This window comes from Manis javanica, chromosome 2 (assembly GCF_040802235.1).
Source record: "Manis javanica isolate MJ-LG chromosome 2, MJ_LKY, whole genome shotgun sequence".
NCBI classification, from domain to species: Eukaryota; Metazoa; Chordata; class Mammalia; order Pholidota; family Manidae; genus Manis; species Manis javanica.
Window position 1 is genome coordinate 110,698,048 of NC_133157.1, and position 20,956 is coordinate 110,719,003.

Consider the following 20,956-nt stretch of genomic DNA (forward strand, 5'->3'; position numbering starts at 1 on the left):
CTTTATTTTATACAAAAATAGAGCAGAGTTCACATGTCAGTTTTTGCTAAGAAAAAAAATCAGTCTTTTCCAGTGGAAACAAAGATAAGGCTGTAAAGTCCTTTTAACCCTCATCTTCCACTGATTCATGGATTTTTAAAAAGTTATCATTATTGCCTCAGTGTAACACTTGGGTAAAATACTTCCTCTGCCTCTATCAAACGAAAATTATTTAGTTTAATAAATATGTACAACAATTCCAAGCCCTCAGAATAACATTATGTCACCATAAATAAAGATTATATAAACCCTTTGATTATTTTTTACTCGTAAGGAAATCTTTTATAAAACCTTCTCTTCTATTGTACTAAGTACAGATGTATTTATATTCCATTAAAATAACCTGGATAGACATTGTTCAAATTATGCAAGACTTTTTTATAGTATATCTAAGAGAAATTTTAACTGGTATGTGCTTTTTAGGGGTGGATTGTCGGTGAAATAAATCTGTTCAGAAAGCCATGAAACCTCATTCTTTCTAAATAAAGCAAGCACTCAATAAACATATTTTCTGCTTAATTTGCAACTTGCTGGTTGGAAGAAAGAAAGCACTGAAGAGCTTAAAAAATGAATCAAAACATTTCTCAAATATAAGCATCCTTGGCCAAATAGCATTTGGCTGAGTTAAGAATAAACAACAATAGAAACATACATGTATCTATAGTGATCAGATTTCTTTGTAAATCCCAAAAGTCTCAGAATTAGGAAGTTAAAGAGGGCTTTGTTTTTGAGAGGCTCAAAGGGTTTGAACAACAACTATTTTTTCAACCTTCAAAAATGTTTGGTACCAATGTTTGTTAATAAGGAAATAGTTTGATGAGTCAGTGTCTGAGCTTTCACTGCCTTGAGGCCAATCCAAAGTAGGATTTTCTGGCACTTTAGACCAACTTTATGAGCTTTAAAAACATGTTTTACTTTTAGATTCACTGAGCTATGTTTTGTCATTCAAATAATTAGGCTAAGACTCATATATGTTCTCTGAAGTGGCAATTGTTTATTCCCTCTTCCTGAGTAAGGCCCATCACATACAATCAAGCCATAAAGTAGATGCAGTAGGACCCACTCAAAGTCAGAACTCATAAATCAACCTGAAAGACTAGTAGAGGGAAGCCTTACTGCCAGCAGTGGCTCTTTCCTGCTGATCCGCAGGACTGGGAAGTCAAAAAATAGTCAAGTAAACATCTACCACTGATGTGGGTTTACTCACCTCTTCACTCCAACACACACACATAACCCTACCCTCTGGGAACAGCCCCATAAAGGGTAAGTTTTGAAAAACTTTTAGCCACACTGGCAAACTGTCCTTCAACTGGCCTTGGGCACAAGACCAAGTCTAGCCCCAGGCCTCCCCTAATCAGGGGAGCACCTTCCTACAAATAGGAATCAGGTGTCCTCTGGGTTGTCCCTGGGCCACTAGACTTGGCATGCCAAGTGCAGGCTGGTTCAGTCTTTCCTCTCCTTTGTCTAGGGCCTCTGTGCAGAACACAGACCACACAACTTAAAGAAGCCATAGCTTAAAGAAGAGAAAAAAATAAGCATTAACGGAGACTTGAGTGAGGAAAACTGAAGCTGCAGTTAACCCACCATGTTTTGTCTTATCTGCTTACGCATGATGCATGGTTTAAGTCAGTTAACCATCTCAGAATATATGCTTTATGAAAGCAAGAATCATGTCTTCTTGGAATACTCTCAAAATTTCTGAATCAGTGTCACAGCTTTCCAGAAGGAGGGAGGTTCTCATCATTGAATTCTGAGGAGGATGATCAACAGAGATGAAATTGCCCCTCTGAAACATCTACAATGTTGCTCTGAACTTGACCAATTGCCCCTTCTTGATATAGGGTGAATCTATTTTTCTCAATCTTAGCTCATAAAAATTAAGATGGTTTTGGGAAAGGCTGCTTTTTAAATTATGAAACCAAAAAGTTCTGTTTTTTTAAAAATCATGCAAATGGAAGTTAATTGAGTAAAACGCTCACTTAAAAAGATAAGAAACTCATAGAATGTAGCTAGCCATTTTGAACCACTGAGCATTGTATATACATAGATAGACACATAAAGCTAGGTATCAGAGGAGACCTCAGAGGTCAGGAGACAAAACATGAAACCTCTCTAGGTAATGGTACTTAACAAGTACCTTAACAAGTGTCATGTGCCAAGTGTAATGAAAACAAGACACAGGCACGATGATGAACCACAAGCCCCGGGCCTCAGAGGGGCCAACCAGCAAGGAGTGGAGGACCAGGAGACACTTGTTCTATCTGTTATGGACTAAATGTTTGTGTCTCCTCCAAATACATGTGTTGAAACCCTAACCCCAATGTAATGGTATTTGCAAGCGGGGTTTTGGGGAGGCAATTAAGTCATGAAGTGGTATTTACACAAATGGGATTAGTGCTCTTACAAGAGCAGGACAGAGAGCTAGTTAGCTCTCCTTCCAGGGGCACAACAAGAAGACAACCATCTGAGAAGCACAGAGCAGCGCCTCATCAGACACTGAATCTGCCAGCACCTTAATCTTCGACTTCCCAATCTCCAGAACTGTGAGAAATGAATGTCTGTTATTTAACCTACCAGTTTATGGTACTTTTGTTGTAGCAGCCTGAAAGGCCTAAGATAGTATCTAAAAGCAGTGAAGTGGTAGCAACAATCAGCTCCAGTCACTTATTGCTATGTGGGAATGTCATTGTTTTAAAATTATTTGGATTTGGGAGTAGGTAAAAGTGGCAAGTTATTTTCTCCTTTGATCCTAAATAGCTTTCTCCAACTATGCAATACAATTCAACTCTTGACTTTTAAAATATTGCCTTTCAAATACGAGGAGGTAGTTAGCATGTCTGCCAAATCTTTCTTCTGCATACTGAACACAGCTACATATTACCCCCTCCATTGACTTCACCACCCTGGTTGCCCATTTGCAATTTGCTAACATTGGAGTTAAGAAATCTGATGTCTAGAATGGAATACAAGATCGAATTGGAACAAACAATAACTGAAGTGCAAGTTTTAGCAATACAAAGCAGTTGAGAAAGGTAAAATAAAGCAAATAGTATGGGCTAAAGTCACCACTATCCGCTACAAGTATATTTGAACAAGAAAATGTGTAAAGCCAACCATCCCCATAAGAAACAATAGTTGATACAATATATGTTTTTTCCTTTCTCTGAATTCTTTTTGCTTCTTGTTTTTAATTGGGCAGATTAAGTATCAGCTTAATTTGTTAATTGCTTTTCTTAAAGCAATTAAGTATTAATTATAATCACTGTTACTAGCCATCTCCAATTCTTCCAAGCTGCAGATGTTTGTACAGAAGGCTCCCAGTGAGACTGGCGGTTTAGGATATTCTCTGCCAGCAAGTCACATTCCCTTTAGCAAGCGCCTGCATGCAAGATAATGTTCTTTTTTAAATAAGGTTTTTGTGTAAATGAAAATGAGCATGACACTGTAAATGCACAGGCATTAGCAATTAAAACTGAATTGTATATAAAATGGACTTTTATTTTCACCTTTTTGAATAAAAATCATACACACTGCATTGGCTGAAAAGCTGTTTTCAAACAACACACTTTTAGGAATGATAGAAGCCATTTTCAAAGAATGAGACCCTCTATGTACATTTCTCCATAATTTACAGCCTTAATGCAATATAGTAAATACCCTATATTTGCAAATGTACTAAGTTTATTTTAAATTTACTTAATTGCCACTGCACTTCACACAGTCCATCCTAACACACCAAATGTGCTCAATAACAGTCCAGATTGTCTTCTGTGAGACAGACTCAAAGGACCTCAGGTACAGTAATGCACATTTACACTTGTGTTAACAATGCATCTATGTTCTGCAACTCCACTTGCACCCACACATGATTCATTAACTTCTTAATGACTTAGAAATGGTTCTCAGTCCATTACCTGCTGCTGGGAGGGAAGTTATCCTTACACATGCCCTTTAAGAACTCTGTATTTTCAGTTTGAGGTAAGAAAAGTTTAGAATGATCAATTTACTCAGTACTTATCCTCAAGGATTATCGATATTGGAGTATGGAAAAGCAATGCCTGCATTATTACTTTTCTTTAGTATGCTCTTTCCCACAATTTTCAAGCATCCCAACCCCTACTTGATCTAAATCCAGCCTCTATTTTTTTTCTTGCTTTTAAACATATAATGGTTCAAAACTTTCCTTAATTAACTTTCCTTAATTAAAAAATAACATCAATTTGCAATTGCATCAATTGGCTCAGCTCGTGTTTAATATATTCAGTGTCAGAAAAACATCAGAATGTTCATGGTCCTCCAGGCCCATCTTTGTTTCTCATTTTCACAGCCTTTCTTTCACAGATTTTCTTACTACAGCAACCGGGAACCTTGAACTCTACCTACCCATGAGAGTCTCATACATGTGGGCTTATCAGAAGCTTCTCAGCAAAGCTTTTTCTACTACTGCAACCCAGGTTAACTGCATTTTATTCTGAGACCAAAGGGGCCTTACTGGATTTTCCAAGAACTAGCTGTGGCCACTATCCAAAAGACAAAAAATAACAAATGTTAGCGAGGATGTGGAGAGATGGGAACCCTCCTATACTGTTGGTGGGAATGTAAATTAGTGCAACTGTTGTGGATAGCAGTATGGACGTTCCTCAAAAAACTAAAAATAGAAATACTATTGGATCCAATAATTCCACTCCTAGGAATTTACCCAAAAAAAGCAAAATCCCTGATTCAAAATACATACCTTTGTTTATTTCCACACTATTTGCAATAGCCAAGATATGGAAGCAATCTAAGTGTCAATCAGAGAATGGATGAATGGATAAAGAAGAGGTGGTACATATACACAATGGAATATTATTCAGCCATAAAAAGAAAAGAAATCCTGCCATTTGCAATAACATGGAAGGATCTAGAGGATATTATGCTCAATGAAATAAGCCAGGCAGAGAAAGATAAATACCATATGATTTCACTTGTTTGTGGAATATAAAAACAAAGCAAAACAGAAAGAAGAAAACAGCAGCAGACTCACAGATACTGAGAAGTGACTAGTGGTTACTGAGGGAGAGGGGAGGGAAGATGAGGAGAGGAGGAGGGGGATAAATAATTCACAATCACAATATAAGGGTCATAGTTTGTAGTGACTGTAGTACAGCATGGAGAATATAGTCAATGATTCTGTAACATCTTTCTACATTGATAGATAGTAACTGCACCAGAGGGGCTGAGGATTTAATAACATGGGTAAGTGTTGAACCACTGTGTTGTACATTTGAAACCAATATAAGATTGTATATCAATGATACTGCAATAAAAAAGCGGGGGTGAAACTAGCTGCATGTCCTACACCACCGCTCTCCTGATCTCCCAAAGCCTAACTTCCTCTTTGAATCACAAAAGTCCAGATGTAAGTGGCCTTGCTTAGTGTAGCTCAGCTAAACCCAGGGATTGGCCTGCTTAACATTTCTGGCAAGAAGATAGTATGAACATGACTACCACACACAAATTAACCAATGGCTGAAACAAAGTGTGAGAACATAGACTGAAATCCTAAAGGGCTGACTCTAGCAATGGGCCACATACAAAGAAAGGGGGTAAATGTTCCACTACTTTAGTCAAGCCCAGAGGAAAATATGGTGTGCTCAACACTGCATCATTTGCCAGGGGAGGGTGGGCTGTGAACTTTGTAAACCAGGGTCACTGCTTTAATCTGAGGGAAACACTGATCAGGATTGTGTGCTTTCTGTATTATCCAGTTCTCTAGTTTATGAGCTTTTCAGAGGAAGTTGAAGCAGAATATAGGCATTTAATTAATTTTATTGTAATGCATTCAGATCAGTAGGTTTGAAATACCTGTTTAAAAGTTTACTCAGCTGTTGACACAGATCAAGGGCTTTGGAGAATTAAAGGTCTCCAAGAGACCCATGTTGTCTGAATCCTTTCTTACTGATGGGAGAAAACACAACCAGACTGAACTTAAAAGGACGGTTATTGAAATTCAGATTGATCATGTGCATTTAGCAACTGGAAACTGCATTTGATTTTCATTGCCAAAAGGATCAGAGTTTAACTGAATCAGGTATTTTAAAGAACTGCAATACTGCTGGGTGTATTTATGCCCCACATGCAAAAGTAACTCATAGAATTTGATGAGAGTGAAGTACGGTTTCAGTTTCTGTAATATTTTTGGTCAACTTCAGGATGGGTCTGAAGTATCATGCAAATATACTTTAATTCATAAGAAGGCCTGGGTGAACTCAGAGCTAACTGCAGCCTGCCAAGAATATAAGATGTCCTCAGCTTTGTCACAGCAGGAGGGGAACCCTGGGTCCATGCTGCTTCGCTGGTCAGTCAGATGGCTCTGTGAAAACACTCAGTCTTGCATGCGCTACTGGAACCAAAGCCCTGTGCCAATCTCGGTAATATAAAGCAGGAATATAAATCAAACCCTGAACAAACTCCACAAGTTTTGAGAGGAGTTGGACGTTTTAAATGCCTGTGTTCTAAAGGTGACATCACTCAACAGCCACTCCCATAAATGAGCCTTTTATAGAGAAGAAAAGTCTTCAGACTCTTTTGGCAATAATTTTATTATTGCTAAATATGCCTGTTTTTGAATGACTGAAAAGTTATATTTAACAACTGTTGAAGAAAAATTTCTTATGCTCTACACACAAAGGGAGTTTTGCTCTTGAGCTTCACTGCTGGAAATCAAGAGTATACTTAGATCAAATGACTGCTTAAACTACAAAAATATTAATAATTCTGACTATAACTCCCATTTTTGAGCATCAAGTGTATGCCAAATACTTCACATATTTATTTCTAACCCACTGATCTTTGGGGATAAGTTTGAATTTATTGTAGCTCTTCTAGTATATAGTTCTGTGAGATTTGTCTCTGAGCCTCAGTTTTCAAGTCTTTTAAGTGGAAATAAGAATAGTAACTTCATAGAGCACCATTAATGTTTAAAACAGTAAATAGCTTAGCATAGTGTCTGTAAATAAGTGTTAGCTACTGTCATCATTATATTTACTTGAGTATTTTCCCAACTTTGATTTCTCATTCATTCATGTGCACTTTGAAAATAAAACAAAGGAAAAAGTTCCTCCACATAATTTCCCCTCAATTTATCTCCTTTGATATGGCTCACATTTTTGCTCAGAAAGCACTTAATAATTGGACACACTTTATTCTTTTCAGGATGTGAGAGAAGTAGACAATTTGGGACCAGCTGGCTGTTGGACCCTAGACTCTGAATGAAATGGAGGAAAGGAGAAAACGAGCTCTCTCTTTCTATTCCAGCTGTTCAGGCTACAAGCAGCCCTTCTCTGATTTTAGCATGCTGTCTGAAGGCATGGAGGAAGCATGTCTCTCCCCTTTACACACCTAAACCATAGATGAAATAAATGAAACCAGCAGCAGAAGACTCTGAAAGATAGAAAAAAGGCCAACTTTTCTAGCAACCATGCAGTGCAAAGATTGACTCACTGACCTGCTTTAAAAGAACTGTTGAAAGAAGCTCTTGAAACAAAGAGGAAATGACAACAGACAGAAACTTGGAACATCACAGTAAAGACAGAACAACAGAACAGTTAAAAATGTGGGTAAATAAAATACACAAATCATCTTCTCTTGAGTTTCTTAAATTATGTCAAATGGTTGAAAGCAAAAATATATTATTTTTTAATATGGTTCTCTATATAAGTAACAAGACAACAAAATATAATTTCATTAAGTGTAAATGTTCTAAAAATGCCAATTAAAGGATAGAGATTGGCAGAATATTTTTTTAAATGACCCAACTATACAGTGTCTACAAGAAACTCATTTCTAATATACAATATTAAAAGGATGTACTATGAAAATATCAATCAAAAGAAAGGTGTAATAACACATAAAATAGACTTCAGACCAAAGAAAATTACCAGAGACATGAAAGAACATTATATAAGGATAAAAGTGTCAACATACCAAGAAGACAAAAGAGTATATAGTTTGGAGTCATACAGACATAAGGATAGAGGTGTTTGCTGATCCTTAATTGCACTTTATACTGTTGACCTTGGGCTTCAGTGTCATGTAAGTTTCCCTAACCTGCAGTGTTTCCATCTTTAAAAAAAAATGGAACTAATAATGCCTATGCCATAGGGTTCAAAGGTACAAATGAGGTCATTACATAAAAGTACCAAACCCATGTTTTGTATCTACTACTCAATAAATGCTTTGGCCTGAAAGCTTAAAATGGACATGAGAAATCACCAAAGTAACCTCAATTTTTCAACTCTTTACATATCATTTATTTGTCATGAATGGTCCTGAGCTTTGTATGGAACAAGTGTTTTGTTGCAAGTGGTTCTTCTCAAGGAAGAAAATATACAGTAGTAAATTAATAAAGGATTTAGAATTTTACATTCCAGTTAACTTTAGAACCCATCATGTAATGACAGGTGAATCCACAGAGGACATGTTGGCACAGAATGTAACAATTATATATGGTAATGGAGTGGGATCCTGATCCTTACATAGCTTCACCTGCCTCTTCTTTTCAGGCTTAAATGAGGAAAGAAACGTAAGGAATGGGAGTGACAGATTGGACGGTGCAATTATTACTTAATATTCCACAAAACAAGAATTGCAAAAAGAAAGAACAAAAAAATGATTACTCAAGTAATTTCATTTGACTTTTTCTTTCTCTCTTTCTGTCTGTCTGTCTCTCTCTCTCTAGACTCTTTCTGGTTTCTGTGTGTACTCTTTATATTCCTTTTTGGTGATGAATGGAGGATCTTTTCCTTTTAAGCATAATAGTCATCATATGTGTGCATGTATGTGTATGTATTTACTCTGACACATGTGATTTGGGTAGAACTAAAAAAAAAGCTTTCACTGAAATTAACTTTTCTACTTTTAGATTAAATGGTCTAGGCCAAGTTTAATATTCCAAAGACACCAGAAAAGATTGAAAAGAAGAAAAAGGAGAACAATGAATATACTCCCCACAAAGTTATACTTCCACTTGCCATTGACAGATGACAGCACAGCATCTCAGATAGTAGGTACTGTTATTTTCATACATCATAATTGACCAAAGAATAGAATGCAGTAAAGGGACTTACAAATTTACAGTAGTTAAATTTTAATTTAATTTTAGGAAGTGACTTAGTTACCAAATGAGTAATTGAAAATAAACAAATCAAAACATAAAATTTCAAGTGACCTAAACTTAAGTTTGAAGTTGTAAATTTATTAATAGGAATGAAACTGATACCCATAGATTTTTTTTTATGGGCATTCAATTCATTGTGTATTGTCACATTCAAAACCATTCAGGTACTTTGAAAACTTATGAGATCTCAGACAGCAGAGCTTATTAAAGGTCATATTCTCTCAGGTCAAAGCTTAAGCAAACAGTCTTTAAAGTTTTATTTTAGATAACTAAACTACCATAGGAAAGTGTTCCATGTTAAAATAGCTCCAGTTCCTCGTTCTCTATACTATACAGTTAGGAGAGCTAGTAATTTAAAAATGTATTTGGGGCATTGGATATTTATCAGAAGGAAAACCTGATGTCTAGTTAGAGAAAAAGTTAATAACTAGTTCACATATTTATTTTTTCATATGTAACTGCTGACATGTCTCCATTCTTATTTTCTTAGATTTTTTATACCATTACTGAAGAATTTGTGGCAGTTTCAAAATTAATCATAATGTTCAATATGATTATTCTAAAAACAAGTGGCATAAAGACCTTGTGGGGTAAATGCCAGAATTTCCAAAATCTCCTGCCTCGCCTTAGTTCATTTACATATCAAAAATGTTTACCACTGCAGAGCCTCCTGTTGATCTGGGGGAAAGGGTGGAGAGAAAATGGCCATTCTCTCCTCCCCTCCATTCCTGGTATGTAATTTGTCTGACGTTTGCCAGTCACCAAAGACCCACCCATGGGCTTCCTGTCAGAAGCAGAGCACGCAAGCCACAGCTGGAGGAGACAGATAGTGCTGAGCCTGCCCAGCAATTGTAAGGAATAAAAGCCTTTTTTCCCCAACCTATCCTTTCCCTTGACTTATTTCAGTTTCACCAGTTTCATAGCGGGGGGACTTGCCCCAGGCCAGGAACATCCTTCCCTGTGGAGCCACAGACCTTTAAGAGGAGCAAGTAAAGTAGATGTTACCAATATCTATTATCAACAGCTATTACTAAATCACTACTCTCATTGACTATGGGCACTGAATTTGACTCTGAAAACAGTGTTATGATATCCAAGTCATATGTATCATGAGGTGATTAAGGCAAAACTAGCTTTTGCTCACATACATCAGAGATGTTAGAAAAATAATTTTTATATTCATCTCTCAAAGTCTCACTCTCTTTATATTATAGCAAAATTCCAGCTGTGCTAAGGTTAGACAATTTGCTAGAATGTTGAAAAGAGGAAAATCCGGATTGATTTCTGCTCATTTGATTAATTTGATTTCAAGATGAACTTGTAAAAGTCTGCATTTATGGACAAAGAATCAAACAAGTTTTTGTTTGTTTTAAAATAGCAACTGGTTTATGGAAAGACAAGCAAAACTAAGACAAAGCATTCCTCATCTCAGCTCTGCTGGCTCCGTATGCTCAGAATGAAATCTTGTAGAATGCAAACAAGGGAAATGCTCAGGGCGAGTCAACGAACTTTTGAGATGCTGTGATTGAAAGTAACATGTGGAATCAGTTTGAGAAAAATTAAGTTAGGGGGAAAATGACATAATAAACTAAGATAGAGTGGAGACTATTTAAAAAAAGGAAATAGCTTCAAGGAAATATTTTGAGATGCAGGAGAAAGAAATTTCAAAGCTAGGGAAACAATTTGCTTTCATAGAACATACACTCTGATATGATATATTTATTCATTATCTATATTTGCATGAAATTTTAACCCAAAATATATCTCATTGATAAATATTTTTTCTTTAATGAATTAAAATTAGAAAAATCCTTTGTTTCTTAGTGTGGTAGGACAAGTTCTTAAGCAGAAACAATAGAAGAAGGTCCTACCTGGCTCAGCCACCAACTGCTCTGGGTTCAATAGGGACATCACTTCACTTCTCTGGGTCTCCAACTTTCTAACATGAAGGTGAAATGAGATGACTTCAAATAATTGTCTGTGAATCTGTAAGTCTAACAACTCCCAACGCCTTGGATGTTTAACAAAGGCTTTACTGAAGCAGACATGATAGTTTTTTACTGTCACAAACAAAATAACTAAAATATAGGGTAAGATATGTAGGAAATTTTGTAGGGCAGAACAGTAACCTACATTTTTGAATAAGGCATCTAAAAAGGTCTTACTTAAAATTATGCCAGAGCAAATTTTAAAAAATGTTTAGAATTAAAAGAGGAATCAAGTATTTTAAAGTCAAATAAGAATTGTTTTGAGAGTGTCTATTTTAAAATGTGTATCTAGAGGTGAAATACATGTAAAAGGGTAATTTTTTATTTTTTATTCCATTCAGCAGACACAATTTCAATTTTTACTGCTATCTCAGAGCAATCAGAAAGCTCACTGATTCCATTTGTGTTTGGGGTTTTTAAGCAAGCACACTAGATAGTGTGTACTCACTCTCAAATAATATAGTCCTGGATCAGTGGGGCATAACATCAGGCCATACTCACAGCCATTCCCATACAGGAGGCCACATCCCATAGGAGGGCCAAGATTTTGAGGGGAGCTGAGGAGCAGTAGGATGTATGCAATTCCTAGATGACAGCAGGAGTGGATAGAAACTGGGATGTGCTGTCTTCTGTCTTTGATTGTAGCCCCTCCTGTCTCCAGTACCTTTCCCCAGACTTTGTTCTTTATTACTTAGCAGAAGGTACCAAGTCCCTAATCTCACATAGGCTATCTGGGACTCATTGTCCACATCTAGATGGGTAACTTCTGTCGTGCTCTTGTCCCTGGAGTTCTCTGCTTTAAATATGTTGCCATTCCGTAACGGGGACTACAAAGATGCAAACCATTCAGTATCACTCAAGCCCCGTGAATGTGTGTGGCTGATTAACATGGTCACAAACACTGATTTTATGTTGTTCACCAAAAATTTCCTAAAAAGGGTGGAATGAAAATTCCCAGCTCCTAACTACAAATGGCACCATAATATGAAATCCTAATGAGTTTTCCAGAAATACATCAAACAGAGACATTTCGTAGCATTTAGAGCACTTGAGGTTTTGGGGGCTCTTAGAACAGTACCTGGTTTATAGTAAATCTTATAGAAGGATTTATCATCATCATCATCATCCTTTTTGTGATTACCGATGCCTATCATTCCCTCTAACCACTAGAAAGCAAGTTTCTCAAAGAAAGGCTCATGGTTTATTCTTGATACATCTAGTATGTTGAATACTGCTTGACCCCAGACAGGTTTACTAATGAATGAACAACTTATACATATGTGGATTAAGGAATAAAGGAATAACCAAATAATGAAGAGTGACTAAATCAGAGCCAATGCACTTGGTCATACTCTATTCTGATGTGGCCATCTGGTCATTCCTCTAATCTCTTGCCAAGCTGTTGTCAAGTCTGATTTGCAATTTTGGTAAAATATATGCTGGCTTCTGCAAACTTTATTAATCTTTTTCTCTTTGCTAGCTTGTATTTGGATATATAATGCTGAGGTGGTTAGAATCTGGGATAAACTCTAGCTTTTCTATGAACCAAAAGTAAAGACTGGTTTGGGTTAGATAAAAATGAATCTAAACAGGTGGGGAGGGAGGGAGAAGGGAACTGAGGGGTATTATGATTAGTGCACATGGTGTGTGGAGGGTCACGGGGAAGAGAGTGTAGCACAGAGAAGACAAGTAGGGACTCTGTGGCATCTTACTACACTGAGGGACAGTGACTGCAATGGGGTATGCGGGGGACTTGATAATAAGGGTGAATGTAGTAACCACATTGTTTTTCTTTTGAAACCTTCATAAGAGTGTATATCAATGATACCTTAAAAAAATGAATCTAAACAAAAAAATGAGATAAGCTTTATCTTCTTATCTGTGTGTGTGAATGTAAAATTCTACCATTCAACAGTCACCAACATCCCTGAGATTTTGATTCACGGGTTCTCAGCTTTGTTGAGGCTAGTCACCTGATTCATAGGTCCAGAGCTTCAGTTCTTATCCATAGGAGCTGAGTGACCAAGCAGTAACTCACACTAAACAAATTTAAGAGAGGCTGGAGTACAAATCAGTATACCACTATTTTTACTAACACATACCACAGGAAATAGCCATAAAGATCACTTGGCTGGATAGTCTTGTCTTGAATGGAACTTTACATGGTGGTAAAATTATAATAAAAAAAAGCTACTTGATGATCATAACCAAGAAAAATTAGATGACTTTATATAACAATGCTCAGCGAAGAAGGCTAAGTTTATCTTTCCCACTGTAGGAATAGTGCTTTCAGCATCTTCTCTTTAAAACACCCTCTGCCCTGGAAATGTGGAAAGGCCTGTGGTCAGTATCCTGATGTAGTCTTAAGGATGACTTTGAGGGAATAAATGAGATAATATATGTATGATACAATGCCAGGTAATTAGAATGTGGTTACCCTTTATTAGTATTCTTCAAATTGAGTTATGTGTATCCCTGAGAAACACAAATGCTTGCCATCTTGATCCTCAACCTCCATATTTACTACGTCTCACAACTCATTTCCTTGAGAATATCTTCTACTTGTCAGAATCTTACTATACTGTGTTTGTTTCTCAGCAGTGTTAAAACCTCCTACACACCAAGCAAAAGATATTTTAAAATATGTATGTCAGAAAAGCTTCCTTACTCAGGGCTCTTTATACCTTTTTCAGAGATGCAGTTCCAGTAGTATTTTACTTTTAATGTTTAGTAATGGTTTATTATAATATAAACTATACATATGACATTTTGATAATTAGTCAATTCCAACTATTGTAATGATAATTCATTCTAGAGAAATAATTCAACATAATGAGGATTACAGTCAAAGAACACTTCAAAATGTTGTATTTCAATTTATATACATATTGTATCACAAAAATTATAATATATCAGTAAAAGATTTTCAAGCATAAAATACATTATGTTGGGATAAATTTTGTGGGGGAACTACAATGTAAACATGAATTTAAGGCTAAAAAGAACCATGTAAAAATTCTGACTTACAAGATTTCTTTTTTGCTAATAATGTTGGATTCTATTTTTACAGTATTTTTTTCCACACTGGATTCCTTTTAAAGAGTGATGTCATATTTTATAACCAGAAATTATTTCTTTTGTAACAGCAACAATTGCAACTCAGGTTGAAATATTTTAGATGTCAACTTTAAGAATGACAAGAGTGTCCACATTTTTTTGAGAGATATACGAGAAAAAATTTGAAGAACACTGGGGTAAAGTGATCATCCACTTTCTATTGAAACATTGTCCATTAAAAAATGTCAGTATCTTTTGGCCTCACCATGTCTGCATAATAATAAAACCTATATTTTAAAACATACACACATACATACATGCATACTTCAGTCCTTTTCCCTGCTTTATTTTGCTCTACATCTGTTAAATGGATGTTACCAAAAAGAAATAACAAGTATTGTTGAGGATGTGGACAAAAGGAAAGTTTTGTGAATTTTGGGTGGGAACATAAACTGATGTAGCCACTATGGAATACAGTATGGAGGTTCCTCAAAAAATAAAATTAGAATTACCATATGATCCAGCAATTCCACTTCTGGGTCTATATCCAAAGGAAATGAAAACAAGATTCTGAAGAGCTATCTACAGCCCCATGTTCATTGAAGCATTTATTCACAATAGGCAAGATGTAGAAACACCTAAGGATCAAAAAATAGATTAATGGATAAAAAAGAAGATATATAAATGGAATACTATTCAACCATGAGAGAAAAGGAAATCCTGCCATTTGCAACAACATTTATTTGCAACAAGTGGAATAAATCACACAGAGAAAGACAAACACCCTATGATATTACTTATATTTGGAATCTAAAAGACCTGAATTCATGGAAACAGAGAATAGAAGAATGGTTACCAGAACTGGAGGTGGATGAAATGTAGGTGGGGAAAAGTTGGTCAACGAGTATAAACTTCCAGTTATGAGATGAAAAAGTTCGATAGATACAATGTATAGCATAGTAACTATAGTTGATAATACTGCAGAATATATACTTGAACATTTCTGAGAGAGTAGACAATAAATGTTCTCACCACAAAAAAGAAATAGTAATTATGTGATTTGATGGGGGGTTAGCTAATACTGTGGTGGTAATAGTTTTGCCATATATAAGTTTATCAAATCAACACATTGTACACTTATAACTATGACATACACGTGTCAATTATATCTCACTAAAGCTGAAGAGAAGAAAAAAAACTGGCCAATTTCTGACAGAAGAATGTTCCTATTCTGTCTGACAATGGCTGGAGTGGAGCTTTGGGAGGGTCTGATTTCCCAAGAACTGGTCTATAGATTTCAAAAATGCTACCTTAAATCTAGGATTTTTACTTAATTTTAAAAGTATTTAGTCTAATGGCATGCATTCGTGGTTCACAGTAAGAGACCCTACCACGGAAAGCCCTGAGGCACCCATTGGTCCCTAATCTATACAGATGTTATAGAGGGTTTCATCCTTCACACTTTTACTTAGAGACATGATATGTGACTTTTGTCTTCCTCACCTAAGGACAATTTCTTTTTCTTTTAAAGAAATGGCTTGCATTTTCCTAGTAGACATTATGAATCATGTAACTGCCGTTTCCCTTTTTGCTTTAGTTATCAGGAAGGTCAAAATCAAAATCTCAACCTAATGACTGTTGAGAAATTTATAGCTCATATATTCTCATTCCAAAGTACTGCTCCCCACTACACACTTCCTGGCCCTAACCTGATATTTTGTTCTCTGTATTTTCTTTAATTCTCATTTCACTTAACTGTACTTCAATCTCACTATATGCTTTTCAAGCTCTTTGTGAAATGATATGGATATTTAAGTGAGGAAGTTGGCAAGTGAAATCCCATTTGCTATGTGCCCTTGAAAGTAATGATTGACGTTGCTTTCAGTGGGACACAGAAAAACAATTTTATGATGACCAAATTGAAATCCCTAAGAGGTGTGATATATTTCACATTCTTATGTCTATATCTTTCCCATTATGATTTATCTAGAAGACTTTGAATGAAATCATACTCTAAGGGAATATAACAAAAAGATGAATAATCAGAAGTTCTTGGCCCAAGAAATATAAAGATTAGGGATTAAAATAAAATCAGAGCAGTTGAGTCAGAGATTTTTTAATAAAAATGCTATAGTTTTATTAATATATTTTGTGCAGATTGTAAAGCAATGTAGAATACTTAACAAACATCACATTCTTACAAAGTATTAACTCAGTATCTTACCATGTTTTCAAATTTGGCAACTATCTGAAGCTTAATTTTATAAGATTTGAAAAATTCCACATTTTTCCCCAATAACAATTAGCAATACTTTCAGATCAAAAGTATTTTTATACAACTACTTGCAAAGTATTGCTCCTTTCTGTACTTTGATTGCAGTGACCTAACCTTACAAGATTCTTTCTGAGACTACTTGGTATGGTTCATGAGTATTTATTCTCACATAACATGTACAATCAAAAAATCCTGCATTAATTTTGTAGAAATGATGTTTTAATTAGACAGCAGTTGGTACATTAAAGGCCAGAATGTTTAACAACCAGAACATCACCAGCTCTAGCAGCTGATGGAGGGCAAGCAGGTTGTTTGATTTTTATAAACTATCTGGTTGGAAAGGAAATTGGACATTATGCTAATTTATTCTTTATTCCTTAAGTATTTAATGTATCAATGAAGTGCACAAATCTTGCACAAGTGTAATACAAAAACTATGAGAAACAGCTTTAAGAGTGAACTCCAGAAACAACTGGTCTGAGAAGTTTCAGAGGAAATTGGGATGATTCTCTAAGATGAAAAGGAAAAGCAAATGAGTAAGGGAAGGAGAGTAGAAGGAAATGCAAGAGAAAAAAAATTAAAGTTCACTTCCTCCTTGCAAGGCCTGAGTGAATTCTGCATGTGGTTAATAGGTCATCTTTTGAGTTTTCTTTTGTTTTCTGCTTTGTAGCACAGACAAGATGCTAAGAAAAGAGGGGAAACTCTCAAGGGCAAGTAGTTTGTATCCAGAACCTACCACAGTGGCAATATCACAGGTGCTAAGGATGCACAGGTACCGCAATCTATCAGGCTTTAATTTAACATGTATTTAATGAATTCCTGCTATGTGAGAGGAACTGTCTTAGGTCAAATGTGGCTGAGGGCAAAGAGCAAATACTCTGGGGTTCCATAACTGCAGTGACCTGACTATAGACCTGTTTGCAGCCTTGGCTGATAAGGAGACAGCCTCATTCTTTGCTGTGTGAGGCAAGAGTCAAGAATATAGAGGCAAAGACAAGAAGGGACACAGGTTTGCGAGCTCTGTGTACTAATCCCTAAGGAAAAGTCAATTTTTCTTGTTGTTTAACTATCAAAGTTAATTTGTGTTGTTGCTATTAATTTTCTATCAGTTGTGTTTGCGAGAAATGTGTAAATTAAGATTATGACCTGTTTTAATAAATTCATAAATAGAACTTGAGAGTGTGCAGTAGTAAAGATACAATAATGTACTCATTGATTTTGAGGTTATAGAGAGCAGGGTATTTTCTCAGTTTCACTGATCACAGAGGAAGTATGTGATAGATAATAGAAAATTTTCAATTTTGTAAAACTAAAGCTCTGAGTTTGTCCTTCTACTTGAAAAATCATATTATATTACATAATATTTAATAATGAATTATTTATTGCATAGTACATTAAAATTGTCATATATGATTATACATATTAAATTAGGAACATCTATTAGAGACCTGACATCTTTTCCTAGCTCTGCGAATTACTAGCTGTGTGACCTTAGACAATTATTTACCTTCTCAGGGCATCAGTTTTTTTCACAGGTAGAAGTGACAGGAATGGGCTAGATGGCCTCTAAAAAATTTTTTAAATATAAGTAGCATATATTTGTATTTTTTGTTCCTCAAAGTACTTTCCAAATTTTCTCTTGATAATACTAAAGAAGAGAGTTGTAGAAGAGAAGTGACAAAAAAATAGTAGATTCATATAATTCTGGAATACAAAGGATCTCTCAACAAGATAGGTCTTGTACTCATTGATGGGTGGAGATCTGTCATTGTCCTCCTTAACAAAACCATGATTCCCCAGGCTCATGACTTCCCCTCATTGTTAAGAAAAGAATCCAATTAAGAGATTCTACAAGAAGAAGGAGGTATGGATGCTCCCACCCACCTACTCAAGTCACTATAAACATAGGAGATTTTCACATTATGTTCCAGAAAAGTTTGGGGAAGAAATTAAATTTTTAGGACTGTGTTACAAAATGGAAAGTACCAGTCCTTTGATTTCCCAAAGATTCCTGGGATCTTGGACACTTCGGGGATACCTAAGAAATGTCTTTTCTCAGTAAGAGGCATCTTTCTCCTCCCCTATAAAATTTCTGACAGCCTCGGCTCCAGCCTGTGGTGCTGTGTCTGTGCTTATTTCTCCTTCTAAAGATTGGGCTTTGACTTTCTCTGGGATCTCACAGAACCAGGGAGCTTCTCTGACTTCATTCTACTCTCAGGAATGAAACCCCACCAGTTGTGACCCCTGGGCACTCGTGTGCGTTTAAAGGAGCTGAGCTGTTAGCATGGTTGACCCCTGACCTTTTAAATCATTTACTAAATTCTATTTGTGAGTATTTAGGTTTCTTCTTCAAAGTTCACTTATGAGGCTTCAAAAGAAGAAGCATTTCTGGGAAGAGCTGTGCAGCTAGATGATGGGACCCAAGCTGTCACCTGCTTTCTGACATGGGAATGAAAAAGTAGAAAGATCTTGAAGGACTGCTACAGAGTTTTGTCTCTAAGATTATTGTCAAGAGTTTATTACATACACTTCTGAAACAGTGCTCTTAATTTCAGAAGGAGTGCTTCTTTGAAAAGGAAGCCCTTATTATATTGATCAGAGACACATACTTTTGCACAGAATTTCCACCAATTTAAAAAAGCCCCAGAGTCATCAGAACGAGTTTACAGCCATTGTTGAGTGAAGGAACACTTCCCTACATTTATTTGTATTAGACAGCTTTCTAAAGGCATTTAGGACTGTGAGGATGAGCATTATAAAAGACATTTATGCAGGGATTCACTTGTTTTCCCCTCCAAATGCTATTTAATGCTGCTTACAACAGAATGTTAGACATTTCTGATGCATATTCAGACTTGGAAGTATGCAGTGGGAATTAAGATGCAGTATAACAATAAGCTTTTATATGGATACACAGACAATTTTCAGTCACAAACACATCAGACATCTAGCAGAAGGTGTGCTCGGCAGAGCTGTAACCACTGTAAATCCAGGAGTCCCTGGATAGCCAGACAAGCTCATTAGTGAAATATGATTATGTATGTTGCCCCCCTGAAGCAGGATTATTGCCCTTCCTTGATGAAGGTCAGAGCCAAACCCTGAGGATGTAAGACAAAATAAACCTACATGTTTCTAAATACCTATAGAATTGACCTGTCTTTGATGAAATGACTCCTTATGATGACAAAGGTGAAGTGTAACTGACTAAGAGCATTTCAGCTAAGCCATTAGTAAGGAAGAAAGTCTTCTCCGGCTGTCTATCTTGGATTTTAGTTCTGTACACCAAGCACTTTATTTAGAAATAAACCCACATTGAGACTTATTGCTATGTAGGCACACCAGAGAAAATAGCAAAATCTCTTGTTGCATGGAGTGACCATCAAACATGAAGAGAGAGCTAGAGGAATTTCAAAGTATAAGAAACCTCTCTTTCTTTATAGAAGATATATTTTCCTTAAAGTCAAATTCTTATCACAGGATTGAGCTTTTATGGCCAAAGATGAAGTGACAGGAATAGCCTGAGTTATAAAAAATCATAGCAATCAATATTCCTGTATATGACTGACTATGTCCATAGCGTCCAGCCATCTTGGTTGGAGTCAGAGTTGTAAACTTACATGTGGAATTTCCACAAGTAGAATTTTTTCAACAAACACCTCTGGCATGTGATGTCATGAACAAGACTTTTCCTTATGTGCGCTGGGATGGCACGTGCAAAGTGGGACTGAGAGCAAAACTCAGGAGCCAGCTGCCTGGGTTTGAATCCCAGCTCAGCCTCCCACTGGCTGAGTGACTTTGAACAAGGTAAGTCATTTAACCTCCCCACAGCCAGATCCTTATCTACAGCTCAGATACAACAACACGTACCTGTTTAGGTGGTTGTGAGGATTAACTAAGAGTCCTTAGGCAGTGGCTAGCACAAAGTAAAAGAAATATGTAAATATTAGTTATTATTATTATTATTTAATAAATATTTACCAAGTACCTACTAATCACCAGGTGCATATGACTCTCATATAGTGAATATTTATGTAACTTGAAAAATTTTCATACTGTATTAATATTCTGTATTTCTAAAATTCTAAAATTGTTTTCTTTAACAAAAGAGTCTTTCTTTGCATGAGTCTGTTTTCCCCATAAACAAGGTAAGTGAGAATAATCTAATAATAATTCATTAAGTGAGAATAATCTAATATGAGAAAGAAGCTATGCCAGTTTTTGTTTTGATAAGGAACTTTTAACTTATTCTGTGAAAATGAAACACAATTTTTTTAACCAAAGAAGCAATTTCACATGTAATATCATTTGGCGTTTACTTAGTTCAGACCTAGAAGGTAATACCAATTCTTTGCATTATTAAATGTGAGTTTTACTTCAAAAATAAGTTCTAACAGCTAAATGGAATTAGTCTAGAAGCAAAAGAGAAGTTTTCCTAAT

The 20,956-nt window shown here is 36.0% G+C and overlaps 1 protein-coding gene across 3 annotated transcripts in view; it reads right to left on the reverse strand.

The window, feature by feature from the left end:
- The window catches only part of PLXDC2 (plexin domain containing 2), a 786,648-nt gene that overhangs the window by 683,152 nt on the left and 82,540 nt on the right, over window positions 1-20,956 (reverse strand). The window contains exon 2 of one of the 3 annotated variants that reach the window (XM_073229115.1): window positions 14,757-14,882. The exons of the other annotated variants lie outside the window; for them this stretch is intronic. The gene's annotated coding sequence lies outside the window, so the exon portion shown is untranslated. The remainder of the gene's footprint in view (window positions 1-14,756; window positions 14,883-20,956) is intronic. 3 annotated transcript variants of the gene reach the window in all.